Source organism: Trachurus trachurus (assembly GCF_905171665.1).
Source record: "Trachurus trachurus genome assembly, chromosome: 21".
In the NCBI taxonomy this organism is placed as follows: domain Eukaryota; kingdom Metazoa; phylum Chordata; class Actinopteri; order Carangiformes; family Carangidae; genus Trachurus; species Trachurus trachurus.
Window position 1 is genome coordinate 28,923,084 of NC_139899.1, and position 27,520 is coordinate 28,950,603.

Below are 27,520 nucleotides of genomic sequence, written 5' to 3' on the forward strand. Positions count from 1 at the left end.
GCCTCCCTATTTATCTAGGGCCTATCTAGAACTATCTCTGTTAAAGGGATAGTTCAACATTTTGGCAAATTGGCCCATTGTCATAATCCCTATAGTCATAGCAGTAGGTTTGTTACCTTTAATTGTCGGTGCAAGCTATTTTTAGAACGGTGGAGCAGAGCTGCGAGCTGTTCAGAGCTACGCTACGGAGGCTCATGGGATTTCTTGGTTTCCCCTCATCAAACTCATCAAATACACAATCCAACAACTCCAAAACGCTCTGGTGGACAAGTTGTGACCTGCACATTCACCACGCTATGAGATAATAACACAACGTTACCAGACAGAGTTGTTTTAGAGGGAAATACAGAGTCTGCTTGCTGAAAAACTGTCCCTGAAGGCAACGCGCATCAGTGGTTTTGCATTAATTTGCCTCTAAAACAACTCTGTCTCATAACGTTCTGTTATTATCTCATAGCGTGGTGAATGTGCAGGTCATTATCGGCAGAAAAAACGATAACGATATAGACAGATATGACATTTTTAAGCTAATATCGGCCGATATTATCAGACATCCCTACTGAAAAGGACATCACATTTTTGGAAGAAATAGTTGACGGCTGCATCAGTGAAGAGACGAGATGAACCAGAAACACTTCTGTTGTGTCGTCACACGGATGAAGTCATTTTCTTTTTCATTTGTAACACGTTTGTATCTGTGTATAAAGTTTTCTTTGGCTGCAGTGAGTTGAGCCTTCAGGGCCACCGTACACCATGTTTGGTAAATGGTGTTAAATCCAAAATTGCACCACAATCTCAATAAATACATAAATGTACAATATAGTCTGCAGCTTGGACAATCTCTCTTTCCCCCAATGTGGAGCTTCAGACTTTTATTTTGAAAAAGCCATAAGCACAGAGCAGAGCTGAGCTGATGATGATGATGATGATGATAAGAGGGTTGAAGGTGTTTACCTTTGGTCTGCTGACACGGCTCAGTCCAGCTCCAACCGATACAGGAGTGGATGAAGTCGATCTCACCCTGCAGACACACAAACACAGACACACACAGACAACGTTTATTAATATTACTGTTATTAATATTAGACATTGTACTTCCTGTGGACGAGGAGAAGAGCAGACACACACACACACACACACGCGCTGTTTCCTTCCTGAACCGAGCTGCAACATTCAACATTCACAGAGTGGAGGAGTTGGTTTAACACCATCAGATGTGATAACCTACATCACAACTCACCCCACCCCCCAGACACACACACACACACCTGGCAGCTGTCTACACACACACACACACACACACACACACACACACACACACACACACACACACACACACACACACACACACACACACACACACACACACACACACACACCAAATGTACTGTCAGCAGGTGGCACTAATGTGTGTGTGTTGCCGTCATGCTGAGCAGGCTGGATGTGTGTGACCTAAAAATAACTGGCTACAACATTTAAATACACAATACTGTAGCTCCTCTCTCTCTCTCTCCCTCTTCTCCATGTGTTTCTGCCTCTCTCGCCCCTCAGTCCGTCTGATTCTCTGCAGCTCGTCGTCGTGTCACAACCTGACGGTGAAGTAACAACGTCTGACCTTTCTAAAGAATTCATACAACCAGCACAGAGAGTGAGGAAAGTGTGTGTGTCAAAGTTAAATGTGTGTGTGTGTCTGTATGTGTGTGTAAGTTACACTGAACATGTTTTCATGTGTCACATGGACATGTGTGTGTGTTTCCACATCATGACCATGAAGGACAAATGATTCACAAAAGCACAAAAATGTCCACGCATCATCATATGCACAAAAGGAAGTTACACTGTCACACACACACACACACACACACACACACACACACACACACACACACACACACACACACACACACACACACACACACACACACACACACACACACACACACACACACACACACACACACACACACACACACACACACACACACACACACACACACACACACACACACAGTGCACAAACACACACCGCACACACACACACTTATCCCCGCTTGCATAAGATCATTAGCAGCTCTCATATGATCAGTAGCTGCAGGCTGAAACAACAACTACACCGTTGTTGGGACACACACACACACACACACAAACACTTGTCTGATCTGGGCCGTGTGCTGCTCAAGAGCACGTCAGTACACCACCGACACCGTCGTCAGGGATTCAAACCTGCACTCATTCCAACCTAGTGAAGGATTGTGATCGTTATCAAACTGGTCATTGTGATTAAATCATAATCAATAGGAGATATTGTACTATTATTATTATACAGATACTATGGTAACACTTTACAATAAGGCTCCCTTAGTTAACGTTAGTTAGTACATTATTAAGCATTAATATATAAACTAATGTGTTAATTAATGCAGAGTAATGCATACATAATGATAACTAATTATATTACTCAACTTTTATTATTACCGTACTTAATAATTTATTAACTAACTTTGAGTAGTAAACATTAATTAACTGCTTACTAAAAGGCTACATTAATCAATGTGTTTCCTAAGTACATAATAATGATTGTTAATATATCTGTAAACAGTTAATGTTTAATAATGTACTTTTAAATAAATAAATAAATTAAATACATAAAATACTAACTAACTAACTAACTTTTCGTATCTTTCTCACTAGTAAGAGAGATCAGTAAATGTTTTTGTTCTATTTTATAATGTGCAAATAAATAAAGTCTAAAAAAAAGTCTAAAGTCTGATCACAGACGCCTGGAAGAAACAGAGCAGCTGCAGAGAAACAGCCAACGAGGACGTTTACAGGGTGAATAACAGCTGATTATCTAGATTTGTCGGAAATGAAACTGATTAAAAAAAACAGCAAAATAGATCAAAGTTAAGGTTGTTTTTCATAAAGTCTGTGTTTCGATTTCTTTTTCTTTCTGTTTCTACAACATCCATTTTGTTAACTTTTACTCCACTATAGCTAAAAAAGAAATATTGTGCTTTTGACTTTAATACATCGCTAAGAAGTAGGCCTACTCTTATTTTGAAATTTCCAACCACTGTGGCAGCCACATCAGTTTGTCTGAATGCAAAGTGAAGCTATTACAATAAATCCATGTTTTATAATGAAGGGATCAATGGAAACCACGAAGCTACGTCAAGTTGAGCTGGTAACACGTAATGGAAACACAGCATAATGTAAGACACCTTTACTTCCTGGACGAGGTCACTCTCAGGGTTGTCGTAGCAACATACTGTTTAATTGTAAACAGCTGGAAATAAAAATAAAAAAAGCACTCTGAGCATCTTTCCTCCGGTTGTGAAACGACTTCACTCTTTCACCTCGTTCCAGGAATTAAAAAAACCCATGTGTCATGTAAATGAGTTCCTCTTCTCCCTCTGTGTTGCAACGCGGTTACTCCATAGGACAACACCAGGACAAATTAGCTAATAACACCCTTTCAAAATAAAACATCTCATAGCTGCGTTTGCTCGGAGCAACTGACTCAGTGTTTCCTGTTTTATCTCTATGGATCCTCTTTACAACAAATATTGATTTTTTGGGAGTGTTGTTAATCGCCTCCTGTCATTCAGGAATCTGTTAAAGGTAGAGTCTGGAGTTTTGTTCGTTGCAGTTTGTAAGTTAAACAAAACATTCCAACAAAGCCCCTCCTCTCTGGCTCAACTGTGTAGCCTCCTGCCCCTGACAGCAGCGGTTGTCATGACAACAAAGGAAAGGAAATACAGTCCGAGTGAAGCGCTGGAGCCGTGGGCCGATAGCCGATCGTCACCAACACCGAGCCTCCGTGTTATGTTGTGGTGAGCTGGGAAGATGGTGTTAGCGGCGGATGCTAACCGCTACCACTAGCCGAAGTTAGCCTCGAGCTAGCTCTCCACAACGCCCCCCGTACTTGTTACCCCTTGAGGCTTTAGTTGTCAGTGACGCCATTCCGACGGTCTGCCAGTCCGAAAATTCCTTCCGAGGGGCCGCTGTTCCGAATGTGTTTTATTTTGAAAATTGACCGGATTCTCTCGTGGTTTGACTTCCTGCCCGGCTTGACACGATCGCGCCGCGGGGACAGCCCCCCCCTCCCCCTCCAAAGTTTCACCCAGGTGCGAGTCTGATGCAGCCGCGGCGCTCCTGCTGAAAAAAAAATGTCCTTGCTCTGTGCTTTGGTTGGGTTTAGGCAATGTAGAAAGGAGTTGGTTAAGTTTAGTAAAAAGATCAGGTAGAGGCCAAGAAAGTCTCTGCTAATATGCAGCTCCTCCGGGAGTCAAACTCTGATCTCCCACACCGGAGGCGGATGCTCTAACCACTGTACTACCAAAGCATTCGCTGCGATGTGTGTACCCAGTGCCTTAAACCTTTTAACGGCGGACTTTTTTCATTTTCGGAAAGGCACCCCTTTCCCATAAATAATTAAGGGCCGGCATTCCGACAGATTAAAGTAAACGTTCGGAATGGCGGCCCTTCGGAATGGCACCCTGGAACCCTGCTACACATAGCTTCACCTGAGCTCCATCATTGACTGGAGATAAAAAACACCGACTCTCTCTCTCTCTCCACCCAGAAACGTCCGTTGAATGATTTTACGAATGTGTTGGTCTGTGAGAACAACAGCAAACAGAGAAATGAAGTGTAACATCTTTCTTCTCTTTTCCTTTTTTGTCGTCTGCCTGTTTTCCTTTGTAGCTTTTATTCGTTTTTCCATGGGTGATTATCTTGTCTTGTTTATTTGTCTCTGCAGGCTCTTGGAAGCTCTGCTCATAAATTCTTTGACTCTTGGTCAATTTGTCTAATTGTCTAAATAGATGCCGTGTCTATTGTGTTAATTATGTCTGCGCTCGCTCAAATGTTAAGCTGGGGAACCACTACTCCATTTTTACAGTTCAGCACATTCTTAATGACGATTAAAGGACTGGAGATCAAACATTTAACAACCATCACAGACCATACGATTCATCAAACCAACTCAACGCACAAAAAACTCTCACGAAAAGTTGTGGAAGAGTCGTCGTTGCGGCTTCTGATGCCGTTTCCTGTCTCCCACCTCCTCTTTTCCCATTGGCTGTTGGCGACATGTGTTTGCAGTTGTGTCAGTTACCAGTACACACTACCCGACTGCGTTCAAACACACACACACACACTTACCGATTCGAGTCTGTAACCCGTCACACAACAACAGCTTTCTGTCCCCAACTAGAGCCGAATGGTACAAACAAGGCCCAGCTGTGAATTGTGGGTAAAATCGGGTAAAAAATTGTGTAGTGTGTCTCCAGCTTTGGACGTCAAGATTCAAAATGATGAAGAAGTTAGAAAAGAAGCTCCAATCTGAGAACATTTAGCATATTAATTGACTATCAGTATTATAGCTTTAATATATGCCACTTCCTGTTTGTAAGGGTCTGTGCAAATGTGAACATTTCCATTCATTTCTTAAATGTACGTTGATTGATTACTTGAATTATCACCTGAAGAGTTGCACTGTTTACTTCTGGAGTGGGTCATGTTGGATACATGTGCATTCATGTAACTGCTTTTGGGTCAATCTTTAATGTAAACATTCATATTTTCAAAAATTCACCAGGTTAGAGAGTTTAATTTTAGTACAATCTGCAGCATTAGTTCTGTGTAAATTTCTTTCATAACCAAGCAAAACTGAAATATCTCTAAATGAATCAATACTGAATCAAATCGGGTCCTCAAATTGATTCAGTAAATCAGTAGTGACACCCAGCCCTGATCAGTATTACCAATTTACCTCTTTCAAGGTCCATTTCTTTGTTTTCAAGTTAAAGTTGCAAATTTACAAGAAAAAAATGATGATGGATAATCTCTGACATCGTGACGCCTCAATCCTGCGAAACAAAAATACAGCAAATTTGTAAGAAAAACCTCACAAAAGTCTCAAATTTGTGAGAAAGTTCTGAGCTTTAAACTCTGAAATTGATCCATTTATTTAATATTTTAATATATGATTTCTGGTGTCATGGATCCAGTTTCCTGTTGAAAAGTGTATTTTCACCTCTCAGGTCCTCTCCTCCTGCTGAACACTGTATGTATGTTTTTTAATATCTGAGGTTCTGTGCACCTCAACAGACTCTGATGACTGGTGTGTTGCCAAACAGGACATATTAAAGAGCATTATGAAACGCTGCAGCCTGCCAAAACAGAGGCTTTACAATCCCAGACTGAAACAATAGTTCTACCTCTGTCCATAACTCCACTCGTAATGAGACTTGGAAATCTGGTTTAAGACGGCAGCCCTGCTGATAATGTGTATAATGTCACGATTATAGTTTCCACAACAAATAATCAGAATAATTGGCTAACTGGGAAATCTTTAATTGGAACAATAAGGGCATTGTTACAACATTTCTAAGGTATTTTTCTCAATCATTACGATTCTTCTAGGAAACACAAACACACACCACATCTCCATTCAGGTGTGTGTGTGATTTTAGTGTTTTTATTTTGATACAACTTCAGGTGATGGCCCTTTAGGACCAGATGAGATGAACACACTTAGCAAATGATCAAGTTGTTTTAAAGACTTGTGAACTATTGAATTCATTGAAATCCATTGAGGGAAATGTTGATTTTTCTATTTATTATTAATTTTTTTGCCATTTTTAGCCACAGAATTGAAGTTAAAATTAATTTGATTAAAACAAATGTATTATATTGATGACATTTCTTTCTCTACTTAATTTTCATGACATCACCATTAGGTAATTGTGCTGAATATCTTTCACTCCTCTCCACTGTTTTATAAACTAAATGATAAATTGATCAAACAATCAGTATCATCAGTAGATTAACTGATAAATGAAGGTATTGGATGAATAAAACAGCCGAGTTTCATCACAGGAAAAGAGATCGAACTCTTCTAAAGGTCGGTGGTTGCACGCCAACCAAAATCAAACTTGCCCTTTTAAAAACTCTTATAGCACTGGAAGCAAATGCCAGTGAAGTCACTAGGTCTTTGAATCTGTTCGATTCATGAGGTGAACACATGATGAAGGAGCCTGTAACCAGAATAAACTCCTCATAACAACAAATACCCGCAGTTAAAACAGAAGTAACGTGATTATTTTCATCATTTGATCCTTTCTCCTTTACAAAAGGCAATAAAAGGTTGTTTAAAAAAAAAAAAATTCATATGTTCACTGTTAGTGCAAGTTCAAACTAGCCACTCTGTGCTGTGGTGCACGTAGTGGGACTGTTCACTGAACATCACATAACTGGGAAATATGAGTTCATCTGCGCCTGGAGGATATAGAGTCTCTGTGTGCGTGTATGTGTGTTTGTTTTGGTATCTTTGTGAGGACCAGTTTTACAAGCACTTAATTTATTTGTAACATTTTGAAACACAATAAGGACTTGGTTTAGAGATTAAAGGGACATTGTGTAACTTCTCCTGTTATCTATTCAGGAAAAATCGATTATTTCGTTCAAAAGTATGTCAGTAATCCCCCCCATCAACAAAGTGAAGTGTTCCTTTCAGCTCTGAATGAGCCGTTCATATCATTCATATCTCCATGGAGCGGGTAAGCTCGGTGCTGCTGCCATGTGGTGTCTCCATGTTTTTACGTTCAGTGGCAGCGTGACGGTAGGAAACCACGGAAACTCAGCGGAGACCCCGGAGCTGTCGGCTCAGGTGGAGGTGGCGTCTGTGAAAAGTCACCGCGGTAACGCAGTGAGGAGGAATGGAGCGTTACACTGATGCTGCATTCACCTGCAGTCAGGCAGACGGCCGTCGCTAACAAACCAGATGTCATTTTAGTCACAGAAGTCCAGAGAAAGCCGGTAAAACGTGGGTCAGGTAAACAATACTTCGCCATGACAACATATTGTCACGTGTATTGTTTTGCCTCGTGCTGACGGACCACTTGTTTACATAGAGGCTTGTTTATGTCGTTACCTGCAGCGGCTGTCGTCCGTCTGCCGTCTGCCCAATTTCAGGTGAATGCAGCATGAAAAATACGATTGAGTTGCTTGCGATATACAACCTCAATGCTAGATGGGAGTGATTCCTACACAATAGGGCTGGGTATTGTTGAGAATCTCACGATTCGATTCGATTTCGATTCATTAGGTCACGATTCGATTCGATATCGATTCGATTCGATATTGATTGAAATGCTTCGATATCGATTCAGTATCAAGCAGAAATACACAAATAAGAGAACCAGATTTTTTTTTTAAAATAATTATTTGTTTAGTTTCATGCCTTATGAACAGCCATAGTATAACTCATAGCATAACAAAATATGACACTGCTTTAACACTGAACTACAGTGCAGCTAAATTTAAATTAGGCTATGTGTTACTTTCCTAAATAACTCATAACATTTTGAGTAATAAAACAATACAAAACAATATTATTAATAATAGCCTACTGCACAACTGAAAATATTGTAGCGACCCCGCAGTAATGTTCTTGTTATGATGTTTAAGTTCTGTGATTTCTGACTGACTGTCAATGTGTATGGTACGGGCAGGTGGGATGAGAAACTGAGGGGCTGGGGTGAGTGTGAGGAAGACAGAGTCCTGTCTGTGTGTAGGTGAGTGAGTGAGGAGGAGCAGAGGAAGAAGTGAGAGCAGCTGTCAGACAGTGTTGCCAACTTGGCGACTTTGTCGCTAAATCTGGCGACTTTCCAACCCCTCTTGGTGACTTTTTTTTGTCAAAAGCGACTAGCGACAAATCTAGCGACTTTTTCCAGTGATATTACAAACGTTTCTGGACCTGAAATCACGTTATCACAGCTGTTTTCAACGAGCAGCGGCGCTGCCGCGGGCACTCCCAGGTAGTCAGCCCACACAGTAGTGTCACGGAGCTGCCTCCGCTGCATTCAGAGACGCGCTGCTCCACGCCACAGACATAAAGAGCGCCGCTGGCCGCCGCCGCTGGCCGCCGCCGGCGCACCCACGGAATCGGCGCCTATAAATACAAAATGAATCCCCACATCTGCTTTCAGGTTTGAAGGTGCTGGCTTAACGCTGCTGCTGCTACTCACTCCCATATTGTTATGGTTTGGTCTAGTGCGGCCCCCGTCCATACAGCGCGAATCACACGAGGGTGTTGCTCGCAGCGCCCCCACTGGCCAGGGGCTTGAATCGATTCAGAAGATTGCTGAATCGATATTGAATTGCAGAGAAAAGAATTGCAATGCATTGCTGAATCGATATTTTTACCCAGCCCTACTACACAATGTCCCTTTAAGGTTTTAATTATTTCTTAAAATAATTCATCTATCTGGATACGATCTCTACATCTCTGGAGACATCAGTGTCTCTGTGTGTGTGTGATATTTGCAACTGAGAGGTTTGAAACATGGAGGTGGTCGGTGGACGCACCTATTTAGAGCAGCTCGTCTCTTGACAGCAGACAGTTTAGTCTACGGCAGCTGACGACCGCAGACGTAAAGAGACAGGCTGACATTTTAAATCTGGTGCCACTTTACTCCACGGTGCATCTCCAGCTCTGCCAAGTTGAAGTTTTACAAAATAAGTAAGCGCTAAAAAAAAAAAAGGCCAGTGGGGATCAAATCCTAAACGTTGCCAGAGTCGATGCCTTGCTGCAGAGCTGCAAGAAATAAACCCACACTGCTCTGCCTGGTAACCAGCGCGCACACACACACACACACAGATACACACAAACACACAACCCATCCGACACAGCGCTGCCTAGACAAGGCCAGCCGTCAGGTCACATTACTGCATGCATTCTCTTCCTCTGCCCTCGGGTTAAATCTGCAGCCTGCTTTTTTTTCTTCTTACTCAGATGGGGCACAAGCTGCCGTCACTGGAGGGCAGAAAAAGTAGAGTGGAATAGAAAAGAATAGAAGAGCACTTCAAAGCTCAGTATCTGAAGTGAACACCTGCTTGCTGCTCGCTCAGATAGTTTTACAGGACGCGTAGTAGTTTCACATGTTTCATTCTGAAGCTGCAGATTTAAAAAGCTGATGTTTTTTTTAGATCAGCGTCCAGGGAGGAAGTCGGTGTTTACGGCGCACGCAGCTCGGCCGATGTGTCATGGCGTTTTTTTTCTACATCCAATTAGTCATGGTGGGTCGTTGGGACTTTCACTGACGCACCAAATTGGTGAACAGTATTTCCTTTATGACAAAAAAGAAGGGGTTATGATACAAAAGCTCTTCACAGACTGACATGTGAGAATACGAAGGCAGTAAATACATTCTGATTTCAAATAAACACATTAAAACATTAAACAGTCGTCTGCATGACCACATACTACCACACTGTTTATGGGGCTATTCACAAGTTTTGCTATGATGCATATCCAGCGTTAAAATAAACAGCGGTTTGCTTCAGAGACAGGAGGTAATAATTTGTTATAATATCTTCTGAATGCTGCAGTGACTCGGTATCGGAAAATGAAAAGACCATCCAGGCTGTGGCTAGCTGGTTGGCTAACTTCTAATAGAAGAGAAGACGTGATTGAAACAGAAGCAAAACAAGAGGGTCAACTGTCAACCACTCGATACATTTGGTAAAATATGTTTAATATTGAACATTTACTTCACTTTCTATATGGTAAATTGAAATGTGAAATTATTTTCTAAGGAAAACCACTGACGGCAATTCTCTGGTCTCTGCCTTTTTCTTCTTGTGCTATTGGTGAGTTTCAATCCACCTATTTTAATATAGCTACATTTAAAATTTGATGATGAAATAAAAAAAATGGAAAGAAAGTCATGTGCTGCCAGGCAGAGGTGAAGAAGTCAGTGTCATAGTTAATAACAAAATGCGAAAAAACTGGATTTAATGAATAAATCATAACGTATGTGAGGCAAGTGACTTAAATATCCACTGAGAATTTTTTTTTAAAATGGTGGCAAATAAAAACTGTAACACTTCTCAAATTGACATATTTTTGAATTTCCATAATACCAACTGATTTCTTTTTCAAAACTCAGTTATAATTGATAATGATAATATTTTAAATTGATAGAAAACTAAAATATCTATGTGTTTTCAGTGCTGTTCGGATAAAATGAGCATCTCCAAGTTGTCTGCAGGCTCTATGAAATTATGGTTGCCATTATTTTTTATTTTTCATCATGACTTTCTGACATGTTTTTTTAGCACAAATAAAAAAAACAATCAGCAGATAGATCAATGATGTTAATATCAGTACAGTTTAGATGAGGACAGGGGCGTGGTAGAAGAACAAGGGTCAGCGTGGTGGTGACCCCCACCCCCTCTTCCTACTGTGAGGACGGAGTTGAAACAACAGTTCAAACATGCCACTCCACCTCAGTGTGCGTCCAGTCTGCACCGTGAAATCTGACGGTGGCTGTTAATTGTGAAAAAGCTTTTTGAGTCCAGCAGCGAGAACACAGCAGAACTGTTAGTGAATGACCAACATGACTGTGAGCCCACACTGTGAGCCCTTTAAAAACCAAAGGCTGGTGTTATAGGAGGTTTCCTCATAATCACTGTTAAGACTGCAGGCATGAATGAAGGCACACACACATACACACACACACATATACAGGTCTAGTATTGCTGCAGTAGAGTTGGACGCACTGCAGAACTGTCAGGAAGAATCACAGCATTCTGCTTTACAGCTGTGACACACACACACACACACTGAGGGAATACCGTCTATACACTCAGTACAAGGTCACTGAGCTACTGGGTTAAAGTGCTGCGAACAGGAGGACGGAGAGGACGACGAGACGAGCAGGAAGGACGAGGACAGTCGAGCTGACAGGGGTGACTGCGTCTCAGTCCGTATATCCAGTAACCCAGTGCACACATTAGCACGGAGGCAAAGACGGACGCTGTGGTCTGCCAGGGGTCGATCATTCAAATAAAGGTCCAGTTCACATGACTGTGTGACTGGATTCACTATGACTCAAGATCCACTGAGATTTTACATGAAAAAAAAAATCAATCTCACCTGTCCCTGCTGGTTAGGCCTACTGAAGTGTTACAACCAGAATCCAAACAGAAGAGAATGGGTGTATTCTGATGAAAAAGATTATGGCTAATAGGTACAATCTGATAATATTTAACCTCTACTTTAACTTATCTGCCAGTTAAACGACCTAAAAACAATTAAAATCCAACTTTAAATGAGATTTTAGTGAGTTTTTCTACTGTCAAGTCGCAAACATTAGCATTAGCAGCTGTTTACTGACCAATCTAGAAGACACACTGCAAGTTAAGCATTACATTTTATTCCTTCATTTATGCAAAAGTGTCTCCATTTGTGAAAATCAACCCTTTTTTACCGCTACTTTTTTTTATTCTCCCATGAATTTAGCATGCTAACCAGAACACTCTAGCCAGACTGGATGGATAATCCTATAGCTGGTCAGCTGAAATTCAAACCAAGAAACAAAATATTGACAGTTCAAAAGTTTACATTTGTCAACACTGAACTGAATTGAAAAAACCTCAATTAAAACCTCAATTATCATTATAGTTTGATATAGCTAGCTGGTTATCTTACTGAGCATAAATAATGACAACAGAGAGAACAAAGTAGCATGGCTCAAATCCCAGGTAATACAATCTTCCAATAATGTAACATTTAAAGCAGAAGTAAGCGGAATATTTGTGTTAATATAAGTCTTAAATAGTTACGTATATCTTCGACGGCAATCACTTACATAGAGTGTCCGAAACACGGGTCTGTCAGTCACTCTGCTCTGCTGTAAGCCGAGGAGAAAACTTTTATTTTATTTCCTTGTATCCTACAAGCTTTATCCAATGGGGAGAGAGAACGGCATGAAGGGCTGTGTGTGCAGCCAAGAGATGCATATGAATGTGGTGACGTAGGGACGAGGACCAATAGATCCATGACGAGGGCGGGGGCTGCTAACTCCATCAGCTGACAAGAAGTCTGAAAAACGACCGGATCGCTTATTCTGCTTTAATTTCAAAAGCACATCTTTGTTTTCTTGCAGATTTTAGCATAGTACAAACACTAGAGAGCTAGCCTGGCTCCATCCAAGGACATTAAGATCTTCCTACCAAATCAGAGTTATAAAGCAAAACATATCAGTGCCACCTCATATTTGCATTCAAGTTAAGTGGATTACAACATGCACCGTTACATACCAAGGAGGTTTACTGGTTATTTTATCAATTAGTGGCTAAATTGTTTGGTCAGATCAGAACACCACCACCGTACATCCTAGTACAGAAGGTAAAGTCATTATACGTCTGACCAAAAGCCCCAAACCAAAAAATATTATTACACTAAACTATTATATAAGAATCTGGACCCATCAGATGTTTGGCACGAAGCAGTCACACTTTGTTCCAAACACCCACTACACTGCCGATATTATACATCCACACCAGAAAAACCTCCAAAAACACACTAATTTTAGCTCCCATCACATGACAGCGGTTTAAGAGTAGCATTTTCCTTCAACACACACACACATATACACACACACACAGAGTGGTACCCGAGCTGAATGCCTTATGGTATGAAAAAAAAAAGCAAAACTTTCCATTTCTGCCTGTCCTCAGCTGAAACACGCTCCTGCCAGCAACAACATCTGCGGTAGGAACCAACGACAACGTTTTCAACAGCAGAGAGAAACAGGAAAAGAGTGAACTAATAATGACAACACGTGTGATCGGTGGGTGTGTTTTTGTTTTTTTATTGCACATTTCTGAATTTGCGTTGCCTTCATTCGGTCCCATAATATAACATGAAGACAACAAACACATTAAAAAGAGCAAGACAAAGAGGAATAAAAGAGTGTGTGATGCGTTTTTCACTACTAAAAAAAACCTGCTGAGACACATAGACTCAGATATATAACACACACTTACACAGAGCTGTGGAGCTAATCATATAATGACAGAGCGAGTGAATCTGACTCAGCTAAAAACCATCAGACCGACTCCAGTTCCAACAAGTCCTGAGCTACGACTCCCCAGGCCCGGTACCACCTCGCTGTCACAAAGACTTACAGTAAACCAGCCGGACAATTATACTTAAGAAACTTGGCTCACACCTCTGACACTGTAATGGCATCTGTTCTATTTAATTTTGAACATATGGGATCAAAGACGCATAGCATTTACCAGACACAACTTGAATTTCCTTTCTATGTAAATACACCGGGAGCAATTTGGCTTTTAGTGTCTTGCTCTCGGGATTGAACCACCCACCTTATATGATTAACGGCCAATCAGCAATATTATACAGCTGGAATCACCTGAGCCACATTTGGACAGGATTGATGTTATGGGGGAATAAAATATTCACCGTGCTCCTCGATAATTTAACTCATAATTCTGGACGACGTTTAAAAACCGTTGGGAAATTACAGGATATAGTCTGAAGTAGATACAGACACTGTGTACTGTAGGACCGAGCCAAAACGCAGCTGGAGGTGAATTTGAGTGAAAAATCAGAGTCATAATAACTAATTTGAATCCCAGATGATATCACTTACACTTCCTGAGAATGTCTAATCCTGTGTAAACATTTGTTAATCTGTTTAGAAATCACAGAGAAAAAAGACACACAAGTCTGAAAACTGTCACATTTTGCTCAGGATCGACCTAATCCAGTGATTGAAATGCTAACAGCCAAATTCTGGCTTCTAACGGTGCTCATTTGCCGAAAAATGAAGCCTCAGAAGAGGAATTTCAACACTTTAGGATGGTGTTTATAGTTTTCTGGTTTTCAGAGGTTTTTACTTCCTCATTTCCATGAAAAAAATAATTAACATTGCACACTGTGTGGTACAATGCCACAGAAAATAAACTAACTTGGACATTTTTTGATTTAAAATCAAGGAGTTTGATTAAATATGCCAAACAGGGCAGGTACTGTGAACTTAACTCCTCCAGAGAAATACATCCAGACTGGACTGGTCTCAAGACTTACTGTATGAGTTGCTGCCCACACCTGACTTCATTCAGTGTTTCAATAGGTCCAGTGTGGTGCTCATTCATGACTGTTTTCTCATTTGGAAAATAAACCCCATCTAAACCCATTACAGCTTTACAGGTAAATAGAAATTCAGTCTGCTTGTCACCTGCTCCTATAAGTCGAATATCTGGACACATGGACTCACGGCCTCGGCCCTGAGTGCCTAGTGGTGAGTTTACCACAGGAAGAAGAGACAAACATGGAACTGCTAAACAGGATTTAATCCCAAATTACATCTGTTTTTTAGCACAGCTCAGGAGTTTCGGGGCAGACTGTTCCCTGCTTTAAGACACCTACGCAGTAATTGCCGAGGTAGGCGAGTTATGTTCCTCATCCACTTTCCATCCCCACAATTTTTCCAAACCAAGTCAAGAGGATTTGAGCTGGCGACTTCCCAATCACGACTCACAAACCACGCTCGGATGTTGTGTAGTCAACTTCCCAAAATAAAAATAAAAAAACGCCCGTCTCTGAGGGATAAAGTTGCAGATGCTGCCATGAGTGGTGCAAGTCTGAACCGTGACCCTCTGTCGCAGCCGATCCAGCAAACTTAGCCACACGGCTGAGACAAAAAAGTGTAGAGAGACAGATTGACTGAAAGACGGCTCGCATACTTTCCATCTCTACTGGAGAGCTGTCTGGGTACGGGAGGTAGCTGTGGTTTGGTCTGGACCCGGTTCACGTGTGAGTGTGTGTGTTTTCACATGTGAAAGAGCCTGGACGAAAAAACAGTAGCTGTTCCAGACATACTCGAAGCCATAACACACACACACACGTGTACACACACACACACACACAGGTTCAATGCTTGTACTTTTCTCTCATAGTCTGAGCAATGGAAAACAGTCCGGCTTACAGTATCAACACTTTCTTCAGGCCAGTGGACACCCACACATACGCACACACTCACGACTCACTGTGTCAACAGTTTCTTCAAACCGACCGACGGACTGACCAACAAACCCCAAGCACACTCTCACTTTGTTTCACGCTCTCACACACACTTTATACTAACATCATGTCCTTTAAACATCAATGGCACACACAATAAAGCCTGTGTGGCAGAGCTCAGGGTGTAATTAGCACTCGCGTCTTTGCCTCGTTTTACTGCTGCAGCTAACAGGTTAGCAAACGGCTAACAACACTCAACATCTGTAATTATGCTCGTAGTGGAGTTTCTGTTTTCCTCTTTTCTTTTTGACATAACTTAATGTTATTTTTTGAGATATTTGGTATTTTTTTGAGCAACAAAGCGAAAAGTGTTTTGTGACGCTAGCTGTCTGGTTTGATGTTAGCTCAATATGTAAGAAAATAGTTACCATGCCATTTTTTTGTATTTGTCAATATAAGCAAACTACTAAATGAGGAAATGTAGTTTGCAAGCTACCTATTACCAGCCAAGATATTGCTAGTGCTAGCCAGTCGCTGGTTTATAGTAGCAATGTTGCTAGCAAGACAATACATTTAACCGTGTTTAAGTCTTCTGTATCAAAAGGGCTCATTATCAGCCAACGGTGCAAGTTCACACTGTCTTTTTTAAATATTATTCTTTGGGAATTCTTCCTGTATCTAACAGCTGGAGGTGAAGAAGACAGAGGCAGGAAGCAATGACTTGAACTGTGGATGTTGTGTTTCTGTTTTAGGAACCTTCACCTCGTCAAAACTCACTGTTCATAGTTCAATCCAGTTCAACTTGACCGGGTCACCAAAATCGAATTATACTGCTACAGTGCGTAGAGGCTAATGCATAGGCCTACATCTTTTTTAATATAATTTTAAGTATAGGCTAACCTTGGTTGTGGATTAATTGTGACTGTAATGTATCAGAAGGACTTAGCTTACTGTTAATGCCCTTTGATGGACAAATTACTATAAACATATCTTTGCCATTTTGTATTGTAGGTTCTTATTGACTGATATCAATATATTTGATAAGCTGACGGCCTAGATGGTAGGCTACATAGGCCTAAATCAGCTCCATCCAAGTCAGCTACACAGTTGAAATTCTGATTCTACAACTTCTGGAGTGTTTTGTGAGACTGTTGACCTTCTGATAGACAATAAAGTTTGCCTGAATTTGAATCTAAAGCAAGTAATTTGAATGTTCCTTAGCCATGAGTGTCCATGGACAGTAGAAACAAGTGAAACCGAGTCAGCCTCCATTCAGACACGCAGTCAAAACGACAAGTCCTGATTCCCAGCTGCACAGCCTGCCCCTGGATCTCCACAAGGGCCGAGGGACATAGACAAAGAATGACAATAAGAGAGAGCGAGGGAGGGAGAGGGAGAGAGTGGCTTGGCTGGAGTGATAGAACGCAGAGGAAAAACACGACGGAGAAAAATAAAATAATTAAAAAAAGAAAGAAGAAAAATGAGATTAAATTTTCCAAGAACGAGGCCTGTGCAGTTACAGAGCAACAGCGGCCAGAATGACTCTACATCTGTCTGGAATTAGAGAGAGACAGAAACGGAGAGAGAGAGACAGACAGTGCTGCTGTTGGTAAAAAAAAAAAAAAAAAAAAAAAAAAAAAACTACATTTGAAGGTTTTTGTTCATGAAGTCTGAGTCTGTACAAAATCCTGGACACACAAACATTTCCTTTACAGAAATTAAACACAGAAACCTCAGGAAAAAAATCTCAAAATAAATGTAAAGCCACAATGAAGCTGCCAAATATATATATAGTTTCTAAACTGGTTTTTAACAACTGAGTTCTGTGGATGGTGAAATGTCACAATTAAGGGGAAAAAATGTTGATTGAATATATTGAATATCAACTTAGACTCTGTGTTGACGCTTAGCCTAATACTTTTTGGATTCTGACCAAAATATGTCCAGATGTTCAAGCCTCAGGTGTTGAATATCAAAGCTTCCAGATGTTGATATTTTTTTAACTTTTTTTTTTTTTTTTACCAGATCTTCAGCTTTAAATGAACCAAAAAATTATTTTTTGAAAAGAATCAACCAAATAATTTGACATTATATACAGTATATAGATATAAGAATCATATAGGAGGCCTCATGCTACAATATTATTGTGATACTATTCGGTATTCCAGGTCTATAAACTTAAATTTTTATCTGCAATTTACAAAATAAAAGATCAATCCATGTATACAAATAATGCAATAGCCTACTGTGCTGTATGCTAATTTTTCCCCCCAGCCACACAACACACACAACAGCTTTAAGAGTATTACCTTCTCTATTTACAGAGAAACAGGTTTAAACTCTCAACGTGAGGAGTTGAAAACAGTGCTGTTTTTAGTATCTAAACCCCTTTTTTGTTTTTGGATCACTTTGCTTTGAGGCTGTGTTTCTGCTGTTTGTGTAAAAACAGCTGACTGGATTTGTCACAAGTGACAACTGCGCCAACAAGTGAAACATTATTTCCCCGTCTGTTTTCCCCACATTTCCTTGTTCTTCGGCCACGTCACAGGACTGAGGGAAGGAATGTCCCTGAGATCAACACCAGCTCTCTACATGGCATCTCTGACCCCTGAACCCTGAGGGGTTGGCAGGGGTTTTCATGGTGCATAAACCACAGAAAAGGCACAAAATCTCTTCATTTGCTGTTTGTTTTTATGTTTGTTTTTTTAAAATGGGGTTGAATTTCTGTAAAAGTATAAAGTGAAGTATCAGGACACTGTTTACTGAGCATGAGGACGTTTTACTGTTCTGCTGTTTGGTGTTTAGTTTACAGAGCAGTTAACAAAGGAGACACAGAGGAAACTGGAGTACTGTTACCTCATCTGGATACTCCATTAATATTATGTGTTTCTCCTTGTGTGTGTGTGTGTGTGTGTGTGTGTGTGTGTGTGTCACCCTCCTACAGCCACACACACACACACACACACACTGGCTGAGTCATTGCATTCGGCTGCCAGTTCCCTGTTTCAACAACAAACAGCAGAAAAACCATTTATTGTTATCAGCACACGCATGCACAAACACACACATACTACACACACACATTACTGTTCTTGTCACTTGTGAGGACCACTAGAGTTCTTGCTGCTTGTGAGGACCAACCTTTATAGTGGTTACACAAGCACGATCAGGTAGGATTAAGATTTATATTTGAAGTCAAGTATTACCTCTACATTGCAGCCAAATATGGGACAATCCCTGTTTTCATTAAACATTAATGAGATACGAGGGGACACACTTTAAAGATGCAACATTAAATATTAACATTTTCCAGATGTCAGCAGAGTTGCTGTGTTTGAAATAATACTGTGCAACCTTAAAATGTCCTTAAATGTCTTTATATAATGATAATCAGTCACTGAATAAAGCTTGCTGACTTCCTGCTCTTTCACTTTATTACTTTCATGTCTCATTACTGTGCAACTAAACTAAACAAACTGCTACTGATGTCTTGAGTTACGTTTCAGATTATTCTGTGATCATGTTTTTTCCAGTCCTTTGATTAATCCAGTATTTAAAACACCAAAAGGGCAACATGACGGCTGAATGGCTGGAGCACCATATTGCTCCCCAACTCTCTCCCTGCATTTCCTACCCATCTCTACCATCCAACACAACCTTAAATGGCCAAAAATAAATAAGATACCAAACTGAATCCAACCAGTGCACTGTCAATTCAAAATGAATCTGCCTGTCTGAACCTACATTGAGGCAGCTTGCACCTTTCTTGAGAGTGCCATCAACAAACAACACTCGACACTACCATTACCAAAAGTGTGGAAATAATAATAAACAACTTTATTTGTATATTTACTGCTGGAAGTGGTGTGAATTGCTGTCAAGTGAGCAAAGCAACATTCAAAGCTTCCTTTAGGAACTGTTCATCCAAAAACACTTCACATTCAAACCCAATTTTCCCTTATCCTTAGAAATACACCTGCCAAGTCTGAAGCAGATCGGATGAGTGGTGGTCGTGGGGCAGCGACTTGTGTGCACCCTGACGGACAGGCATGCAGAGAGGGCAGGTAAAGAGATGGACAAAGACAGTGAAAACTTTATAGATTTTCGTCTTGTTTTGACAGCAAACTGATTCTGTGGGATCTACCTGGTGCTCCTAAAGGCCGGAGAGACTAAGACAGATGAGTCTGTTGTCAATGTGGTGAGAGAAAGCAGAGGTGGGAGGAGCTGAGTGACTGAAATAACAATGAAATGACATTTAAACCATATGAAATAGTAAAATAAATAGAAAATCAATATCTGGCAGGGCAGGGAATGGTGATATTGTGGTACGCCCCAACAAATTAATCAATAGCGCATGGAAAACAGTGATGTTCAAACACTGAATATCAATGCGTTTCTGGGCTGTCGGTTGAAAACAAGACATTTAAATACATCAAACTGAGGTAAATAAGGTCAATTTGCAGAAATGTGTGGAAAATGTATCGACAATGAAAAATATAATGACTTCCAGAACTCACAGTTTTGTGCTGCACTAAGCTCTTTAGCACCAAAACCATTTGAAGGGCCAGAATTGCACTCGCACTTCTTCAGCGATAATTTATTTCAGCTGTATTTTGGTATTTGAAGCAGGGGAAGGTTACATAAGTGTGGGCTTGTAACCGGAGAGGTGGCAGCAACTTTGATTCCTGCGTCGGCAGGATAAATGAATTACAGTTACCACCTTGTTAGCACCGCTGAAGTGGTGTTGGAGCTGCAGTAGGACCAGTGGGTGGACTCAACAGGGAGGACAAAATATCAGGTGCACCCCTCAGTGCAGTAACAACACAAAACATTCGACAATCCAGTGACTTCAATCACAATTGAGTTTAAAGGGATAGTTCAACATTTTGGCAAATTGGCCCATTGCCATAATCCCTATAGTCATAGCAGTAGGTTCGTTACCTTTAATTGTGGGTGCAAGCTATTTTTAGAACGGCGGAGCAGAGCCGTGAGCTGCTCAGAGCTACGCTACGGAGGCTCATGGGATTTCTTGGTTTCCCTCATCAAACTCATCAAATAAAACGCTCTGGTGGACAAGTTGTGACCTGCACATTCACCACGCTATGAGATAATAACAGAACGTTACCAGACAGAGTTGTTTTAGAGGTAAATACAGCTGCTTCCTGAAAAACTGTCCCTGACAAACGTGCATCAGAGGTTTTGCATGAATTTACCTCTAAAACAACTCTGTCTGGTAACGTTGTGTTATTATCTCATAGCGTGGTGAATGTGCAGGTCACAACTTGTCCACCAGAGTGTTTTGGAGTTGTTGGATTGTGTATTTGATGAGTTTTATGAGGAAAACCAAGAAATCCCATTTGCCCATTTGTGTAGCGTAGCTCTGAACAGCTCGCAGCTCAACTTGGCCGCTCTAAAAATAGCTTACACCGACAATTAAAGGTAACAACCCTACTGCTAAGACTATAGGGATTATGGCAATGGGTCATGGGCCAATTTGCCAAAATGTTGAATTATCCCTTTAACCTGTGCCTCTTTAAAATGGTTTTATTGGAAAGCAATAATTAGAAACCTTCATGAACAGAGGACTTGTTGCAGCATTGTTTAATTAGTCTGTAGGCTACTAGTTTAGCAAAGGCGGAGCTAATGAGCTAAAGTGTGTTTGTACAGCAGCGCTAGCCTCAACTAATTTATTAAATCTCTAAAGAGGTTAGATAAGATGCAAATCTATCAGTGATACATATCCAAGCAATGCCAGTAAATAGGAAATAAATGAAAAAATCAATGACTAACAGGATGTAGCTGTTAGGTTTGCCAGTTAGCCCAGGCTGAACCTCCACTATCCCAGTAGCCACATTAGTTAGCCTAAATTAAGCTAGTTAGCCTTGTGTTTTATTTGCCCAGTGTGTCTCGCGACTCCCACTGTGGTGAAATTAGCAGCTCGGCATCTCTGCCAACTAGACAAACTGGTCAGTGGTCCAAGAGACAAAGCCGTGAATGAGGAACACACACACACACACACACAGAAACACACACACACACCACCCTAGCGCCAGTCCACTCCTGATGCGATTTAATGTGAGTGTGTCTCTGCAGGTTTAGCACTGACACAGCAAAACAGGCTGCACTATAGGCTACTCACACAGTAGTGCTGCATTACAGAACACACTACACTCACGCTCAGTACACTGTGTTACAGCTCAGTCCATTTGAATAGGTTCACATTTAAGCATTCGTCCAGATTCAGGTAATAGACACTTGAAATATGCAAAAAGCAATGGCCTTCAGATGTGTTTTTTGCATGGGGGCTAAGTATTGAATCTTGAATGTCTGTGCTTCCCTGAATGCACCAATGGAACCATGTCAAAACATTCACAGCAGCGTTTAGATGATGAGATAATACAACTTTCACAACAAAATCCAAAGCACTGACTAAGGAACTGAGGCCTGGACTGTCCCTCTGCAGCAGATCTGCTCTGCTGCTTCACACCCTCTCTCAGTGTGTCTCACCCCTGGGACAAAAGAGGAATTTCCTGAGAGAAGGAGGGATGACTTTTCCATACACTTTGGTGGGACACACATACAAACACACACACAGTATTACGGACAGAATGGGAGAAGAAAACAACATCCGACTGTGACCTGGTTTGACCTCTCGTAGCCACCGGTGAGAATATCCTGTCAGACTGCACCAGAGCAGCTGATACAGATGTAAGGCAGCGCATTCAATCTGATGTTTACACAACTGCAGCGCTGCCAGAGGAAGCGCGCAAGGCCAACATCGTCTCTCTTTAACGCTCACAGACCCGTCCAGTGCATGGAAATGCAGATGTGCAATCCCCACAACAGGCCCTTCGTATCCACTTAAGAGCCTCTGAGCAAGACGGCGAAGCCTCCGCCGCTCGCCGAGTATTATCCAAACTAATTACCCACATCGGCTTCATCTAAGTGTTCTGTCATCGCAGAGATATCTGGAGTGCAAAATTGACATCTTGGCTGAGCATATTGAGGGCTGGAGCTGCAGGGAACTCAACCTCTGGGGAGCGTCAACGTGCCGAGTGGTTCAATAACCAGCTGCTCAAACGGCATCGGTTGGTGTTTTTTAGCAGCGAAACTTCAAGGAACTTCCCCGGGGGGTTAAAGTTCCAGTTGCGTTGGAGCAGCAGCACCAGATCCCAGAGACGAGTAACCAAATTAGTCGTCTGACAAATCAGAGGCACGACAGCCTCCTTTCATGTATCTAATGTCGTCTTCTGCAAAAAAAAAAAAAAAGGACAACAAAGACCGGACTTTGTTGCCTTTGGGCTGCTCCATCGTGATTAATGTCAGCCACAAACTGGAAGCAAAGGCTGTTTTCAGCTGCTGGGTTTAAACCGTCTCCTTAGGACTTTAATCAGACCTCAGATCCTCCAGAGGAACCGAGTCCTGTTCCCCCCCGGGGGAAAGCACCTGCTCCTGGGACACACCTGAATCGAAGGAAAGCCTGAATCGACTCTCTCACAAATCGATAGAAAATCCAAAGACAGACCTCTGACTGGTTAAAGACCCCCTCCCAATGAAAATCGTGTTTTTCTTGCTTTTCACATGTTCCTGTTGCATTTTTCTTGTGTTAGAGGACATATCGGCAGAAAAGGTGCAAAATTGCATTTCTGAGTTTTTCTGCCTTCAAATTGCTGTGAACCAATGACAGACGCAAACTGGCAGTTTCAGGGAGACTGGGGTTGACGTGTCACAACCCCAGGGGAGGGCACTAGTGCTACAAGCTCCCGCCCCGCTCTGCATCCGGCTCAGAGGTGAAAGGCTTGACAGCTACAGGTATAGCTCACCTGGTAGAGCAGCTTGCACCATGAGCAAGGACTAGATTCCAGTCTGGGATCGAACCCCAGTGTGCAGTTTTATGCTAAACGCGCTGAATCGGTAATTGTACAATGTCCAGCTGTCAACGAGGGGGCAGCGTAGTCTCCGCCCCCCCTCCAGAGGTGCATTCCTAATGAGCTGCTGGTGCTGTGCAGAAGAAGAGCCCTGGGAAAGGGCACAGGTTTTGTGATTTTGGCTAAAAACTTCATAATCACAATTTAAAGACCACAGAGAATGTTTTAAAATAACCAAAAAGGGTCGCGGGAGGGAGGGGGACTTTAATTGGTACTAGTTGGATCACTAACCAGCAGCGAGGGATGTCAGGAAACCAGGACGCTGCAGACCTCAGATGTAGAACCGGCTGGTTGGATACAGCCAGAGCTGAAGTAGGGCAAGAGGGATTTTTATACTCCAGTTAACCCTCTACGCCACTGGGAGATCGGCCACTGGAGTCTGCCCCACTTTGCTGCACGCGAGTGTGTTACAGAGGTGAGTCTGTCCTCGCGATTACGCTTCAGCACCGATGGGCCCGGTTGCAGATTAGAGAAACCAAAGCAGCACCAACGACTGCATCAAGTAGAACATTAAATATCTGAAGGACTTGAGCGATTCAGTTGTGATCAAGAGCTCTAGATCTTTAGTAACCAGTACTACTGTAGTACTGGATATCAAAGCTTCAAAAGGTTCTGCATGGTATTGGCACTAGAAATAAATAAAGCTTAGGCCGCACTCAGACTGATGATATCACTGCATCACAACTGGCATCCTCAGTTCTTTTGAATGAGACCCTGCCAAAGCCGAGCCTTAAAACACAAACTGGCAACGAAACACTCCGACCAATCAATCTTCAGACTGGACGTCCTCGGTTTTTGCACGGGTACGACTCATCTGGTGTTGCAGTGGGGCGCTATCGCTGATTAAAAACCCTTTGCTGACCTGTTCTGGACTGGAAGAATCTGCAGCCCAGACCAGACCAGTTTGAAGGTTCTGGTCGGCTCCTTAAATCACAGTTTTAATCCCTCTGAGGTTGATGGATGTTTGCTGTGATAACACAAACTAGAAATATGGTTTATATGTTCCACAAATCCCCACTTTCCCTCACATGTTCTTGCAAAGATCATATGTGATTCATAGCCTCTAAAATAATAAAGTAAGTAAAGCAACAGATGCTACTGACTTGTTACCTTTCATCTGTGCTACTATATTTCACTACATTTATGAACCTACGGACCCATTTAAAGCATCAGAGGAGGTTTCTATTCACAAGATATTTGAAATATTTCAAAAAGAAGCCTCATTACAGACAGAAGCTGAGACTGTAATGAAATATTTGGGTATCTGTATTTTCTCAATTATAAGCCGGTATTCAATAAAGAACCGAGTCTCTTATAACGGCCGGTGGGGCGGACAAATAAAGGCCAGCCCGGGACAAACTAAACATCGGCAGTCGCCACCACCAGGGATATGATCAGGAAGTCTTTCAAAGTTTGTGGACTATCTGTGAAAACTGACGAGTGAAGACGACCTCGTCCTCTGCTTCAGCACCGCCGGACGGCAGGTCTCCGGTCCGTCTCGCTCAACAAATTGGTCCGGTGTGACGAAATGGAGTGGAGAAAACGGAGTCGTATGTGGAAAGCCCAAGGGGAAGATGAAGATGAGCTAATGAACAATGAGCTTGTTGTCGCATATGGTCGCTAATGTGGTAAAAATTGACAGAGCAAACGGCCGGAAAACAGAAAATAAGAAGGCTTCGTATTAAAGTATAAGCATATATACTTATAAAACAGAGGGGATTACAAATAAAGGCCTCTCTCTAATAAAGGCCTGCCTCCAATTAGGCCGAAGTAACCTGGGCAGTTGAGGTAAATAATGGCCCCTGTCACTATTTGAGGAAATACGGTATGTTATGTTATGTTAACCATCACAAGGGATGAAAACTGTGTCATTATTTCTAACAGGAAAGGTTATAATTTCCAAAACACCTCACCAATCCCTGGTCGTCTTAACCTGTTTCTATTCTAATAGCAATTCCTGATGTGATCTAGTCTGCTGGGAGAGGAGACATGTCTGACAGCAAGAGAGGACAGAGCAGTGAGACGGGTCTACCTGCGATAAGTCATGGGGAAGTGAAGGTGGTGGTGAGACAGGTTGATCAGCAGACAGGCAGACAGACAGATGGAAGGCCTGCATGTCTGATGATGCTGAATTTTAAATGACTTTTAAATGAGTGTTATTGGGACAAGCTCCTGACCGACCTGGCTATTAGCCTACCGAAGATAAATAAGATTTTTAAGCACATTTACATGCAGCCTTATCTATACCGACATATCAGCTGCATTTGCATACTAGTCTATACATTGTAGAAGTGTGTGTGTGAGGCTGGCAGGCAGGCAGGCAGCTGCGGGGGGAACACGCCCATAGCTGTGTAATGCTATATGAATGCCACGCCTTGCTTGTGTCAGATCAGCACGCCTGCATGGCCTTATCCGAGCTGCAGCAGCAGCCACCCCGACGCAAAAAAAATCAACCCGGCTGGAGAAGGAGGAGAAGGCGCTGTCAGCCGGCTGCAGGGAGGGAGGTGTGCGCTCTGTCTGCAAGGCCCTGCGGCGATTAATACAGCACAGCACAGCACCGGGAGGAAATAACGGAGAACGGCAGAAATAATAAGCCGTATGTGTGTGGGTGATGATGCATGTGCAGCCCCCCAAACCCCACCACCACCACCACCTCCCCATTGATGTGCATTTAACCAGCTGTGGTGAATGAAAGGGTTTTTTTTTCGTCTTCTCTGACACCCCTCTCCCTCCCTCCCTCCTTCCACCCCTTCTTTCTCTGCACACACACACACATGCATGTAGCCACTAACGGGATTAATTGGCTTTTATTGCAGCGGATGTTAATTAAAGGAGCCGTTCTCCGTCTGCTGCACCGAATAAAGGTGGAGAGGTTTTTTTTTTATTATTATTCCAGACACGGAGAAAGCAGCAGCAGCAGCAGCAGTGGTGGTGGTGGATGTGGATGTGGTGGTGGGATAGAGATGCGTTAAGGTGAAGGAGGAGGAGGGGGAATCGGGCTACTCACTCACCGTGCAAAAGATCCCAGGGAGGTTTTGGTCCGGGAGAAAAAAAACCGCAGAGACGAGGCGAGAGGAGCGGAGAGGAGAGAGAGAGGAGGAGAGAGAAGCCCGCGCTGGCTGTCACCGACACGGCTTCGGTCGTCGGGGTTTGTGCCGGTTTAGTCCGGGTTTTCACCGACTCCCCTTTCCCTGATATCCCAGATTTCCCCTGCTGCCAGGCCAGCCACACACTGAATCCCAACAGCGCTCACTCGCTCTGGAGTCAAGTCAGGGGGCGGCCGGGAACGACGACTTCCGGGAGGGAATTTCACAATAAAAGTCACCTCAGGCTCAGGGCCGCATCAAAGCAAAGTAGCAACATCATTAGGCTACAATACATGAATAATAAAAGAATAAAATAATGAAAATAAGTAAGTAAATAGGTAATAAAGTAAACAAACAATAAAAACAATCATATGAAATAATAAACCGGTATGAAGGTCAATAATGACACTAATTTCCTTACATTTTCTATTACATCACTAACTCACTGTCCAGGCTCCATGTCCGATGTTCTTTTAAACTTTTTTGTTGTTGTTAGGCAACCATTTAGAAAAAGAAGAAAAAGAAGAATAGTAAGTACTTTATTCATCCCCTGGAGGGAAATTCAAACTGTCCAGCAGCTTACATAACCTAAAATGATATGATATAAATGCCAAGTAAATGTGTATAGCCTAACAACTGGCATTGTGCATTTTGATGCAGCA

The 27,520-nt window shown here is 42.1% G+C and overlaps 1 protein-coding gene across 1 annotated transcript in view; it reads right to left on the reverse strand.

Moving 5' to 3' along the window:
• Window positions 1-27,010, reverse strand: part of LOC311004853 (ras-associated and pleckstrin homology domains-containing protein 1-like) — an 89,535-nt gene extending 62,525 nt beyond the window's left edge. Inside the window, exons 1-2 of the mRNA XM_083997035.1 lie at window positions 26,784-27,010; window positions 955-1,021 (exon numbers count right to left, since the gene is read on the reverse strand). The gene's annotated coding sequence lies outside the window, so the exon portion shown is untranslated. The remainder of the gene's footprint in view (window positions 1-954; window positions 1,022-26,783) is intronic.
• Window positions 27,011-27,520: the final 510 nt, after the last annotated feature.